Source organism: Zalophus californianus, chromosome 11, assembly GCF_009762305.2.
Source record: "Zalophus californianus isolate mZalCal1 chromosome 11, mZalCal1.pri.v2, whole genome shotgun sequence".
NCBI classification, from domain to species: Eukaryota; Metazoa; Chordata; class Mammalia; order Carnivora; family Otariidae; genus Zalophus; species Zalophus californianus.
In genome coordinates, this window is record NC_045605.1 from 84,537,259 (window position 1) to 84,546,518 (window position 9,260).

Consider the following 9,260-nt stretch of genomic DNA (forward strand, 5'->3'; position numbering starts at 1 on the left):
AAATCACTAGCCAATTCCAGAGAGGCCCACCCGATTAATTTTTGAGGCAACCGGGAAGGTGGAAGCATTTCAAGTTCCAGTTCTGCTCCATTCCCACCTCGATCTCATCTAAGAAGCTATTTAATTACTTAAGTAATCATTAAAACTTAGTGCAAAAGCAACCAGGGGAGCTGGCCATGCGGACACCTGGAAGCAGTCGTGGACGGGGAGGCTAGAACCCCCAGTTGCAGCCAGAACACCCCCCCCATCGCCCCCCAGCTCAGCCCAGGGCTTTCTACAGCCCTAGTCCAGTCAGAGACTCACTCGGGGAAAGAAAGAGTCTCCAGACACCTCAGAGTCCAATGGGGCCTCAGTCCTCTAGACCACTGCGCCACTGCCACCCCCATCCCTGACTCAAGCCTCTGCTTTCAAATGCAGTGGTTTTAATCACTTAATTCTCAAAATCCATCCCAAACTCCTCAGCTGGGGTGAAGGGGAGAGCTCACTTTCGGCCCTACCGGCCCCCAGCCAAAGAGTAATTAGCAATTAAGATGACAAAGTTTCACTCTCTAGGGCCAAATAAGATAACAACTTATCAAATTGTCTTCAGACATTTGCAAAGGTCGCTGGCTATGAAAAATGTAATGTCAACGGCAACAACTATTATTTCTCCTTGGTAAATTCACCAGGCTTTCAAGCTCTTTCCTTTTCATTTCATTTTCTGCCTCTGCCCCCTCCTCAAATCTTCCCAAGTTCGAGTTAAACGTCCAAAATGGCTTAGGAAGCTTTAGAGAGTATTGGGGCGGGGGGGGGGGGGGGGGGGGGGGGAGAGAAACCACGTTCACTTTGTTTTTAAACTTTCTAGAAATCACTCATGACTGGAGGGCCGGGTTTAAGCACTCGAAAAAGAAAGCATTTCCACTTGAAATTCAACTCCATTTCCCCCCAATTACACTTGCTAAAATTCAGGGCTATTATGATCCAGGGAGACTGAGAAAATCTGCACAAGGAAAGAGGCAACAACTTTATGAACTTTGAAAAGACACTTTTCCTCCTGGGGTCTTAGAATCGAAAAGCTCTCAAATTACTCAGACTAATTAGCTGGGAAGAGGATGTGATCAGACGAAGGGGAAAGCCAATGCTTTCATATTGATTTTTTTTTTTTTTGAGGCCTCACAAAGAAAAAAATCAGGAGATTTGTGTTTTTTTTTTTTTTAAAGCAATCCACCTTTCCACCTCGAAACTTGTTGAAATGGCTACACCGGGTGCAGCTTTGTCAGAGGAAGACAAGGAAAAATACCCACCGAGCGCTGGGAGCTGGAGGATAGGGAAGACCCCAGCTTTCGCAGGGCGAGGGCGACGGTTGGGGGGAAGCCTGGGGAGCAGAGAGTTTTCAAGTTCCGAGCTCTACGCTCAACTTGGGGGCAAGAGCCTGGGGGCTTGATGGAAGCTGACAATCCTCCCGCTCGGCTCTGAGCTCCCTTGGAGCGCGCGTTCGCCCGCCTTGGCCTGGTGGCTTCCTTCCCGGCTCACGCTCACTCGCTCTTTCTCTCTGCCTCCAGCGTGTGGCTGCCTTGCCGACTGACTCTGCTCCGGCTGTCGGCGGACGCGGTGCCCCTCGGCGCTCGAGTGCCCGCGGACTCGTCGGTGCCCGAGCCGAGCGCCGCACAAAGCCGGAGGGCGGGCGGGCGGCGACGCGGCGAGCTGGCTCCTTGGCGCTCCCTCCGCACGCTCGCTCCGTGCGCGCTCGCTGGGCCCTCGGCCGGACAAAGCAGCTGGCGGAGCCGGGTCTCCGAAGCCGTTCCCGGGCCTGGGGCACCGCAGAGCCTCTTCGTCCTCTGCCGCCGGCCGGGGGCATTTGGCGACGTTGGGGTCGGGAGCCGCGGCTGCTGCTGCGCCCGGAGCCTCGGTTCTTCCAGCGAGCCTAGCTCGTGCTGGCGCTGGGACTGAGCCGGCCGCCTGCCCCGAGCCCTGCGCCGCTCCCGCTCGCCGGCTGTCGCCCTCCGACGCGGGCTTTCGCTGGAAGTAGAAAGTTTGGGCTCCTGCGTGGAAACTTCTCCGGCCCAACTCTCCCGGCGTAGCAGTGGGGGAGGGGACCGGCCAGAGGGAGGAAGGAAGGAGGGAGGAAAGGGGAGACCTGCCTGAATATTGCAATAAAAATGAAGCAAGAAGAAAGAAGCGGACTCACCTTTATGAGGCATCCTCTCTCGTCAAAGCTCTCCTGTCAAGAGTTTTGGTTGGTTGGGGTTTTTTTGCTGTTGTTGTTGCTTAAAGACCACAATGGTTTGCAATGACGGTGTTTTAAAGGAGTTGCTGGTGAGAGTTTTCTCCACGGACGCTGCTGGTTTGGTGTGTGAGAGCAATTCTCAGATCCCTGGGAAGGAGACAGAGATTGACAATAAAATGGGCTGTCAGCGGCTGGAGAGTGAGAGATAAAGAGTGTGGGTGAGGGAAGTGGCTGCAGCCAGCACACCTATGCTGATTGGTGATGGCTCAAGTGTGTTAATGTGTGTGTGCCGGCGCCCGGCCTCGCCTCCACCGCTCCTCACTGGCCCATTAGCGAAGCCTGACCTCTGTCATCATCCTCCAGCAAAACACTTCCTCCTGCGCCTGAACCAGAGCGGGAAATGAGGCCGAGCCACGGTTCGCTTTTCAAACCCACTAATCACTCCGCAACATGCAAATGCTCCGCTCGCTCCCACACAAAATATTGCTTTATGCAAAGCAGCGCCGGGGCCTCGCGCCAGCCGATTGGATGCTCCCTCTCCCCGCCTGGTGCAATTGGTCCGTTTGTTTGAATATGAATACACTTGTTTTCGGCTCGGATGGTGGGTCCCGGCTTCTCTCCCCGGCGCTGGGCCCCCGAGCCCGGGCTCTGGAGCTGGCGCTCGCCGACATCTCTAGGCTCCGAGCGCTCCGGTAGTCAGCGCTGCCCGCACTGTGGCCACGAACTTGAGGGGTCGAGAGAAGGCCGCTGGGCGGCGGGTCGCGCGCCCCCCCCCACTCCCCTAAGCTGGGCGCGGGACTCCCAGCTCGTGGAGGGAGCAAGTTCCTGCAGCTTCTCTCAGCCCTTTCTTGCCAACTCCAGCGCAGCGTGGCCTGCCGCCCCGCCCCCGCCCACCCCTCCCGCCCTACTTCATCCCCGCCTGGGCGCTGGGACGCGGAGCACAGCAGCGGCCGCGCCTTTGCCCACCTGGCCGCAGGGAACGAGAAGAGGAAAGGGGCGTGAACGGCACTGGGTCCCGGCAGCAACACTCCGGCGGAGGCCGAGGCGAAGCCTAGGCCGAGAGGAGGCCGCCTGGCTGGGAACTCGGCGAGGCCCGGTGGCCTCCCTAGTCCAGGCCTCTGGGCCTGCCCACTCCCCCACTCTTGCTCCCCCGGCCCTTTCTTCAGTCCTTTCTCCTTTCGGAAGCCGCGGTGCGCAGCGGAGCGGAGGCACAGCCGGGGCTGGAGAGGCCCGAGCAAACACGCCGCTTACTTTGTGTACAGAGGGTTCTTGTGAAAAGCCCTGAAGAGTCCTTACCAAACACTCACCAACTTCTCCCACGTGCCATTTGTTGACTAAGTGCGGCTGCTTTTCCAGGAGCCTGAGAGGAGGGGACTCGAGGGGGAGATGAGAGGGGAGGAGGGGTGGTGGAGGCCTGGAGTGGAGGAAGATGACCAATGCTGGGGAAGAGTCGTGTGTGTGTGTCCTCGCCAGCGATGTCCGTGTGTCAGCGTGTGTCGTTGTGTTCCACTGGTTATCTGTGTGCGATGCGTGTGTCTCCACACCGCAATTCCTTCTCCAGGGTCTGCTCAGTCCCAGGAGGCAGCTCTCCTTCAGCTGTGGCCAGAAAACGGGGAGGAAAGTAAGCAAATGGCTTTTCTCTTCTGACCACACACCAGAAGTCCATTTGTTGAATGCCCGACGATTAGGACACACCTCAGTACACTCCAAAGGCGCCCCTTGGCGCACGCAGTTAAGGTGACGGGGGAGGGAGCGGCTGTCTGGTCCTGAGAAGTCTGGAGTTACCTCGGAGCTTGCTGGCCAAGTCGCAGGGGAGGTGGAAGGTTTGGGATGGAGGACACACCCCAGAACCCAGCAAAGGAGAATGGGGAAGGCATAGCTGAGGCAGGGAGGCTGAAATGAAGCCACGCCGGGTACACTTGACTCCTCTTGACTTATGAAAAGTGCTGAAAGTCAGAGCTCACCACCAAAGTCTGTGCACCCTGAACTCGCCGCTGACAGGCGATGGGACAGTCGATTCCTGGGAGCTGGAACCAGGAGGACCACGTTGCAGGCTGCCTTGGGCCGCTGGCCTAGTGTGGGCCTCACGCTGTCGTCCCCAACCTGGACCCACTAATGCCGCGACCAAGGAGCCAGTGCAGAGCTCCAGAGAAACGGAGGCCTCCTCCGACAGGGCCAGGCTCGGGCTTGCACAACCCGCTGACCATCTCCGCCGGCGGATGGCCCTTCCTGCGGCCCAGGAGCACTCAGAGCGGGAAGAAAACCCAGGCCAGAAGCGAAGGAGGTGGTGCCAGGAGCTGGGGTCAGCGGCCTCCTGTGCGAGAATTCGTAGGACCGCGACTTTCAGAGGAACCCCGGGAAGTGGGGCAGCGGGCTCAGGTCCCAGAGCAGCAGGAATCTGTGTTCTTTTTCTCTTCCTTTTTACTTCTCAAACAAGTGTTAAAGAAGCTTGAACTCAAGTCCTTGGGCATAAGCAAGAGTGGGGGTGGGGGGAGAGGCCCAGAGACTGTCCGAACTGGAGGCGAATATCATTTTTACAACCTTTCAATTAGCGACCGAGTGGATTAGCACCTTCTTAAGCTTTGCCACGGAAAGAAGCCGCCATAATCTTGTTGCTATTTCCCCCCAGGGCACTGGCTCTTTGAATTAGCTCCTTCTCCCACCCCTCAACCCCCACCTCACCTCGGAGAAAAGTTTTAACAACAAAAAATCATAACAGGCAAGGAGCTGGGAGTGAATGCCACTGACGTCATTGGGTGAGGGTGGGGGCTAGGGAAGGACTCTTGGTAACCCCTCTGCACAAACAAGAAACAAAAAGGACTTGGCTGCTTCCAATGTGTCAATATTTTGGGCGGGGGGAGCCCATCCCGGAGGGAGGCAGAGTTTTCAAAGTTTAAGGAGAGACGGGTGGAGAGCGAGATTTCCTGTTCTCCCTGGAGGGAGAGAGTCTCTGGAATCTCGACGAGGATGGAAGTGCTGTTCTACTTGGTGGGGCACCTCTCGCCCTCTGCCTAGTACCTGTTCCGGTGGCAGCGCGGCCGGTTGCAGAGCTGAGACCGAGGTGCAGCACACCAGGGCCAGAGGTGTATGTAAAATTGAGACAACTCTCAGGTCGCCATTTTAATTGCGACTTCCCACAGGACCGAGGCCCACTTGCTGCCCTCCAGGGCAGGGAAATCGCGCCTTCCGTTTCTGTGTCGCCTTTTCCCGCCTCTTGCCAGGTACTCCTGCTCCCCCCGCCCTCTGGCGCCCGAGAGGGACGTCTTTTCGGCCTGTTCCTGCAGGGGCCGCCGAGGTCATCCCACCCGGTAGGGGAGGCTATCTGTGCCGAGGGAATCACGCTGGGGGATCGCTGCTCACCAGAGAGTGCCCTGAGCCTCTGGCCAGCGTTGGCGCGTAAGGGTGAGATCGGGCAGCGTTTCACCCCCAGTGGCCCCTGGCATTTGCCTGTACCCACTCCCCAGGTTTTCGGTCCAGAGCCGGCCTCTGGCAAGGCAAAGATGTGTCCAGTTCTTGAGGAATGTGCTTTCGGCTCCCGACTTCAGAACCAGGAGTCTCCCACCCGGTGTTGCAACACCTCTGAACTGCCGCTTTCCACCGGTGCTGGTGCGCAGGGAAGGGTAGAGAGGAGCTTTTCTTTGAAGGAGGAAAGTCTCCACAGACACCTGCTCACTTAGCAGAGCCTCAGACAACTCTGTCTCTGCAGGCCCTAGGAAAGTGGGTTCCCAGGGTACCTTAGCTGATGAATCAGGGCAAACCAGCACAAAAGGCTAAGGTGCCCACCCCTGCCGCCCAGTTCGGTGTGCCTCCTCAACTCGGGGTCTTTCTCTCTCTCCTTTCTCCAGCAACCTGCAGGTTTCCATCATACCCAGCAGCCTCCCCGAGCCCAGAGCACTGGAAAGCCAAGGAGAGCCGGGAGCCTGCAGGGTGCCGCCTCCAGGCTGTGGCCACGCTGGGCTCGGGGAAAGCCGCGGTGCTCTCGCCCTTTCTCGGCTTCTGCCAAATGACAAGTGTGTCAGGGCGGTCTCTGGGTACAGTCTTCTTTCATTCACATTAGGCTGCAGGAGTCTCTCTTTCTCTCCTCCCCCCACTCTCCGCGGGAAAAATACTTTTAAAAAAGCATTGTCCAACGGGGTCCCCCAGCGAAGAGATCCCTACAGCCTGCAGGCAGGTGGGACTCCCAAGCCTTTGCTTCGGGGACTCTACAAGCTATTGTCCAGATAGGGACCAGGTTTAAAACTCCTGGTGTGTAGAACACTTGAAAAGCAGTGGTACTCTCTGATTTTTGCAAATAAGTTTCTCAGGAAAGTTTGCTTTCCATTTCGTCACCCTGCACGGTTCCCCATTTCTCCTTTGCCTGTAACCTCCTCCCTCCAGAGGTAAGAGTTCAGCGTTAAACGAAAAGCAAGCCAAGGCCACCTCAGTCCTTTCTCCCTGTAGATTCCCTCTTAAAACAGCTGCTTATTTTAAAGTCCAGGGACCGAGTCCTGCAGTTTGTCCTGGAGTGAAGCAGGGAACAAGCGGGCTGGGAACTGGGGGCTCTGCTGGGGGATTTGAGACTGGGGAAGGGGGAGGGAGCAAATGTCATGGCTGGCTCGCTCGAGCAGCCAGGGAACCGGAGCTAAGCGAATCGGGCTTTTAAAATGACATTGATTGGGACAAGCTGTTCCCCACCCCAGTAAGAGTTAATCTGCCTGTTAATCAAGGCACTAAGGGGCTCAACGCGAGTTTTATTAGCGATTGGAGACAGAGGCGGCAGCGAGGGATCAAAAGCCGGGATCCCAGATATTTGTCGGTGCGGTCACCAAAAAAAAAAAAAAAAAAAGTATTTTCAATTAGAGAACAATTCGGCGCTTTTCATCACTTTCTAACTCTGACTCCTAGACTGTGACTTACAAACCTGGCTAGTGGGGGAGGGGTTGGGGTGGGGGTCGGAGGGTCGGGGTCGGGGAGGGAATCGAAGCCGGGGGTAGCCGAGGGACTAGAGGCGGGGGAGAAGCTGCGGGTTGGCTTCGCGGAGTTCCGCCGGGGAGAGTTTAAGAACCCTCGACCTGGGGCCCTGAAGTCTGAGATTCCTCCGAAGGGGAGAAAGAATGCAAAATAAAACAACAAACAGCACCACCAAGAGCGGCATCCATCCCTCCCTGTCAGCTCCCCGCTGCTCAGGCCGCCTCTGGCGCCCGGTGGCGTCTGGGCCCCGCGCGCAGCAGCCGGGCGGGCCGGAAAGTTTGCGCAGCGCAGCGAGAGGGACTCTCCTTCCGTCTCTCCCGCGCTGCCCCCTTCTGCCCTGGAGGGGTGTTAGGTTCCTTCGGTTTTCCTTTCAGATTCTAAAATAAATAAATAAACGCCCAGGCCCTGGGGAAACTTGAATAGTAACTCATTCAATAATCCAAATTATATGAGAGGGTCTGAGAAAAAAGGACAAGGCAACCACATACGCCCTCCGATCAAGGAGGGCACGGGAGTGAGAAGGCGACAGAGGAGGTCCCCAGCTCGCCCTGGGCGCGGGGAGAGGACTCTGGTCAGAGGTAATTATGTCACTGCGTTTTCTCGCCGTGACAGCCGAATAAACACGATCTCCAATAAACATCTCTAATGAGGGAGGAGGCCCGAGGATGACTGGGTTTGATTTATGACTCGAGGAGAAGGTCCACTTCCCACTGCGAAGCGGGCAACCTGCTTGCCGCCCAGCTCTGGGGAAAGGAAACCGCGAAGGAGAGGACCCAGGCCCAGGTAAGGCGCACAGCCGGTTGGCCACTTCTCTCACTCTGCTGCTTCCCAGGCAAGGTGGGCACGGGTGGCCACCAATCCCAGTTGGGCGGTGATCCCAAGCACCTGTCACAGGTGCCTGAGGTACAAACGTCCTCCGAAGGTGCCCCCCAAAAGTCTAGAGAGGGGAAGCCAGGGCACGAGTGGGAGCAAGGGGCGAGCCCAGGCCTGAAGCAGAGGCCTCCCGGGCCAGTGCCCCTGTGCCCTGCCTAAGCCCGCTTTGGAGTCTGCGGCCGCTTGGGTTTGGACTTTCGGAACTTTCGCTCCGCGGAACCACCGGTTAGTCTGAGTCTGGGGTGGGTCCTTCCCTGACCCACTTCGGAGAAACTTCTGGCACCCGGCTTGGGCAGTCCCGGGGCAGGAGAGTGGCCCGGCGCTGCTCTCCCCGGCGCTCAGCGGCCAGGCTCCCCTGGCGCCCACAAGCTTCCCACCGAGACTGCGAGCACAGCGCCCGCGGTAACCCGAGCCCGCGTTCTAGCTCAGTGAGAATCGCTAATTATTAGGTCTTCCGAAGTGAAGCTCAAATCACACGCTGGGGCTTTACGCGCTGCCCAGCTCTGCGGGCAGCATTCTTTCGTCCTCCGCTCCCTTCTGAGAAACGAACTCCCATCTCTAAGACTTTGTTTCGGTCCAACCATCTACACTTTGCAACCGCTGGAAACTTTTGTTGCTCTCCGCCCGACCCGCGGCGGGGCATTTCCACGAGCTCCGGGCTTTGCTGGGGACTTCACGAGCGCATGTCGTGAACTGCGATTCCGGGGAGTTCTGGGTGCACACTGCATCCCCTCCTGCATTTCTCACGGTTGCGAGCGGCTTCTGCAGACAGTAGCAGCAGATCCCCGGCTCCCTCTCCCCGCCCCTCCCCCCCCAGCTCAGCACCCAACTAGAAGTCCACTCTGGGAACTGGAACATTTTGCTACTTTTGCAGAAAATCTCACTCGGCAAAGACAAGACCCCCGCCCCCCATACTATCCCGCCCTCACCAAATCCACCTTTGCAATGCCTCCTTTTAAAAGCAAAAGTAAAGCCCCTGGGCTCCTTGGCGGTAGGCTTGGATTTGGGGGACCCATCGCAGGCAGCGGAGAGGCGGCGCGGGCCCCGAGCCGGACCGGGGCCGGAGCCTGGGCGGTTACCTGGGAGTGGAGGGCGGGGAGGCAGGTGAGCCTGGCGGCGCGGGTTCCCACACGTCTCACCGCCGCTCGGCAGGGGAAGTGGCAGATCTGACAGCCGCGTTCTACGCGAGGACCTGCCCCAGAGTTTAAATGTCAATGATAAGAAAAGAGGG